This window comes from Atta cephalotes (genome assembly GCF_000143395.1).
Source record: "Atta cephalotes unplaced genomic scaffold scaffold00015, whole genome shotgun sequence".
In the NCBI taxonomy this organism is placed as follows: domain Eukaryota; kingdom Metazoa; phylum Arthropoda; class Insecta; order Hymenoptera; family Formicidae; genus Atta; species Atta cephalotes.
The window spans coordinates 527,241-532,992 of NW_012130079.1; positions in this window are offsets into that span (position 1 = coordinate 527,241).

A 5,752-nucleotide genomic window follows, 5' to 3' on the forward strand; every position below is an offset into this window, starting at 1 on the left:
CGTATTAATATCGTAGACGTAAGGAGTAGTAGTAAAGTAACGTACTCTCGTTACTACTAATATACGTTCGTTCGTCGTAACGTAACTTAACTAGTACACACACAACAACAACACACACAACAACAACACACAACAACAACACACACACACACACACACACACACACACACACACACACACACACACACACACACACACACACACACACACACACATACAATCACACATATTTCGCATATTATTTTTTAAAGAACAATTATTTCTAAATATTATCTTGTTTTAAAATTATTATTATATCTTTGTAATAAAAGTGTTTGGTTGAATTTATTTATAAAGAAAATATCAAAGATGTACATTTATTGCAATTTTTCAATTACTTAATATTTTTTATGTAGGCTTTAAATTTAAATATAATTAAAGTAATTGCTTTTTGAAATTAATTTTGAAAAATGTAATTTTTATATCTGTTTGATTATCTGAAGCAGAAGTTCCCAAAAGATCCACTTTTCTTTTTCAATCATTTATGACTCGAAAGTTTTCAACATTTCGATGTTCTTAAAACAATAAAACTCCAATAATAATAAGTCTCCAAATTTATTAAAGAACTTTTGTTAAAAGGTTCATTCTATAATTTCACGATATACGTAAATTCTGACACAATTTTTACTATATCTTTATTAATTATTTCAAGAAACAGTTATTTAACAATAGGCCTCGAATACAATACAATTTATAATATTATCTGTATCTGTTATCTGTAATATTTTAACATTTAAAATTTACAAATATTATGCAAAAAATAATGGTTTTGTCGTAAAACGATAAATGTTAAACAATATGTATAAATATTGGCGCAACTTTTGTGACTTTTTAATTAATTAATTTTAAAAAAGTATTATTTAACAATAGGCCTTGAGTATAGAATAGTCCGAAAGATTCTCTGTATCATTTTAGTATAAACTTTACAGAACTTTACAGACATTATGCAAAAAATAATAATTCCGTTAAAATAATAAGTTCTAACGTAGCTTTTGTCATTTCTTTATTAAAAAAAGGTTATTTAACAATAGGCCCCAAATATAGCACAGTTCAGTAGACTCTTTATATCATTTTAACATAGAATTTACAAACATTTTGTAAAAAATAATGGTGTTCTATGATTAAACAATTAATGTCTCAAGATGCGTCGAGATTCTTGATAGCATGTTTTAGCATCAAGATCAAACACAAAAAACGAACACTATTAGCGTAAAAAAAAATATGTTAACTTCGTAATAAAAGACAATTTCTACGCCAATGAGATTGACAAGGCTTCTCGCATGGAGAAAAAGGGATTAATCTCGTTTACTTCGTGCAGATTTAAGGTTTCTTGTGCAGCTCTTCGTACCTATATGCATGCATGTGTGGCGGTCTTTATATACGTTTATATACACATAATCACCGAAATAAGTATGTCTCTTTAAAGCCATATCTTATGACAATCTAACAATCAGTCTCTTTTGCCTTTTGTCTCTAACTGTCGAACTGATTCAACATGTTATAATTTATAATTGCGTACCAAATCTAGTAACAGTGCTTTCAATCATTTTAACATTTAAATAACACTGAACAACAAAATTTGTCCCTTTCTATATCTTTTTTGTACTTTTTTGTATCTTTTTCGTATATTTTATAATACCAATATGAACAGTCACTTCCAATGTATTTTTGTCTGCTGAACATGAATCCGTTACTTAAATTTGATTTTTAGGATTCATATTTTTCATTCATATTTTTAAGAAAAATGTCATCAAAGATGCAAAAACCGATCATTTTAAAAGTATTCATGACGTTGTAAAATTGAAAGAAAATTTGTTTTATTAATGCCATATTTTTATTAATGCCATATATATAAAAGTGTCTACTTATAGTTTTAAAATACGATTTGTTTCGTTTCGACATATTTCGTTTTCGAGCAATTTAGAATTACTTCTTTCTCATGTATACGTAAAAAAGGCACTCATTCCATCACTATATTATGTATTTTATTGACACATTCGTTATTAGTACCATAAAATTAGTAATACAGGAAAAAAGATATTTTCAAATTACTATACCTCAAAAACAAAAAATTATACCAAAACGAAATAAGATATATTTTACAGCTAAAAGTTGATATTTTCGCGTAATGAATAAAATTCGCGATATGAACAAAATTTAGAAATAAAATTTATTACTGGTGTTATAATGTCATGATAACCTTCAAAATCATCGTTTTTATTCTGAAACGTCATTTTTTCTAAATTATGACTTGATAGCCAAATTTGGATAACGGATTCGTATTTAGCAAGCAAAAATATATCGGAAATGACTATTCATCTCACTCTTATTGCAAAATAGTATTAAACAATAATATCACTTAATTTTTCACTAATTTCTTTTACATTAAACATTTTTCGAATTTATAATCAGTGTATTATAAAAATTAGAACTAAGATTCAATATTTATTGACATATTCGTCAGCATATAATTAATCATAAAATATAATAAATCATAAAATTAAATAAGAATTAACTACTTTGGTACTGGGTATAATTTCAATGTTGACCAATGTAATAACAGAATTGCTTGTTCGTATATTTAAAATTGATTTAGAAAAAATTATAATAATATGTGCAAAATCTATTGCAACCAATAATTGATATAGATTATACACTATAAAATTCATATTTCTTATTGTATTGATTTGTTATATTATTAAATATTTCGAAGAACAACCAATTTTTATCTATTATATTATATTTTATCTATTATATTGGCTGAAATAGATTTGTTTGAAATAGATTTATTTCTTATCATATCATTGATATTTTTTATTTTCTCTTAAATAGAAAATTAAAAGCAGAAATTGTAACTATATACACTAATAATATTGAATGTCAAAGCAAATTCATCACCAACTATTATTTAAAAAAAAAATAACTTCTTATTTTTTTTTAATGTCGAAATGTCGAAAACTTTCGAGTTATAAATGAATGAAAAAGAAAAATGAATCTTTTGTAAACTTCAACTTCAGCAAATAGATATCAAAATTACATTTTTCAATTAATTTCAAATTGGAATTTGCTTTAATTACATTTCAATTTAAAGCCTACACAAAAATATTATAAAAAATTGAAAAATTGCAATGAAAAATATCTTTGACATTTTGTTTAAAAATAGATCCATCTGTATTCTAGAAACAAAAAAATTTAGTACAATGATAGTAATGAAACAATTTGGATATAAATGTTCTTTAAAAATATAACGAGAGAGAGAAAGAAAGAGAGAGAGAGAGAGAGAGAGTTTATCATCTTAAAATTATCTTATGGAATATTGTATTTCAATACAAATTTTTTCATGTTTCTTAAAAAAGCAACTATAAAGATATTAACAAATTTCTAAGGATTATATGTATTTATTAACTTTGAAACTTTAACTATCGATAATTGCTGCGGTCAGAAATTTGCTAATTGATTGATTTAAACCTAATCGATGTTCGCGGATCTAATGGATCTGAACATTTTCTTCGACTACATTGTAAATTATTTATAACAAATGTTTTTTATAGCTTTACATAATTTTACTCCTTGAATTTTAAATACAAACATTTTCATCGGTTTAAATTCGTATTATATTGTTCTTGAATTTTGACTTTTTATAATGAAAAAATTTTAATTAGATTAAATTATATAAAAAATAATGTGTACTTATATATATTTTACCGAAATTTTTCAAAATATATATTAGCACTTCCATTGTTTTTATACAATAATTAAAAGAAGATAAAGAAAAAGCAAATATTATATCAGTCTCTTTGTAAAATTTTATAGAATCAAATTTTTTAATTTTTGTTTTGCATAGACATTAAGTATAATTGTTAATTAAGAAAAAGTTACGGAAAAAGTTTTGCTCGAATATCTCGGAACATTTTTTAATTCAACTTAATTTACACACATTGTTTTAGTAATAATTAAACAAGTTTGCAATATAATACGAATTTTTACATTAAATTATATAAAAAATAATGTATATTTTTATGTATTTTCACCAAACTTTGCAAAATATATATTTGTACTTCAATCATTTTTATACAATAATATAATTACATTACATAATATTATTACAAGATTACACAGTAAAGAAAAAGCAAATATTATATTAGTCTCTCCGTAAAATTTTACAGAATCAATTTTCTAATTTTTATTTTGCATAGATATTAAATATAAATATAAATCATTAATTATAAAAAAGTTACGGGAAGAGTAATTGCTCGAAAACTTCGGAATATTTTTGAATTTAGCTTAAATTACATATTATTTTTTAGTAATAATTAAACAAGTTTGCAATATAATATGAATTTTCAAGTAAAGCCATCTGTTTTGATTACCGTCATACATAATGCGAAGATAAAAATTACCTTCCAAATTTTTTACAAATTTGCGGGAAATTTATTGAAAATTGCATTTAATCCTTAAATATTTAACTGAAATATTTAACTGAAATTATAATCATAATTACATATAGATCTTTTCAACATTAATCTGAATTTGATTATATATATAACAAATATTTAAAGATTTCTTTTAACGGAATATTTCTTTTCAATTCAGCTTAAATAATATTTTTCGGATACTTAACAATAAGAAAATAATTATATGTAATTGCATTCGAAAAAATATTTTTACTATACATTTTGAATAACATAAATAATAATGAAATACAAAGTTATCTTGTATTTATTTTTAATTACAAAATATTTCAAAAAGAATTTTTAAAGAAAAATGTTATAGGTGATAGAAAAATTAGTAATTTATGCTTTAAAACATTCCAGCTGCAATTAATAATCGCGCACTATTGAAAGGAGAATATAAAAATACTGCGCATTCATAAATATTAAATTATATATTTATTCTTAGAATATGTAATAATGCCTAAAATCTTTGCTGTACTGAAGAATTATCGTTTTTATTTCATATTATTGGTAAAATAATTAAATAATATTGTACATTTGTTAGCTTTGTATTGCAAACTGTGTTGTAAATTTTAGGCCTACATGCGCGGTGATATATCGTAACAAAACATCTCGTATTTCGGTAAATATTACAAGTTAAAAAAAAATATTATATTAGTCGTTTCGTGAGATCTTATAGAATCTAATTATCTAATTTTTATTTTGCATAAGCATCAAATATAATTGTTAATTATGAAATAGTTACGGAGAGAGTAATTGCTTGAAAATCTGGGTACATTTTTAGATTTAACTTAAATTATATAATATTTTTTAGCATTAATTGAACAGATTTGCGATACAATAACAATTTTTATCAAGTATGCATTCTTTTTTGTTTCCGTTAAACATATAATATTATAACGTATAAGAAACGTATAGTAGAAATTGTTTGGGAATTTAGTGAAAATTAATTGCATTTAATCTTTACATTTAATTGAAATTTTTGTAATAACAATTACATATAAACTTTTTTTCAATTTTAATTTGCAATTGATTATATCTAACAAATTCTATTACATGCACACAAATTATATTACAATTGTTTTATTTTTTGTTTGTTGAAAATATTTTAGACTTTATGAAAATATAGTCATATTATACGTATATAAAAATTATATTTTGATATTTTAAAATTGTTAATACATTCTTTATATCAAATATTAAATATTAAAAGATAACTTTTATACGCTTGGAAAAATGTGTTATAATGAGAAACAATA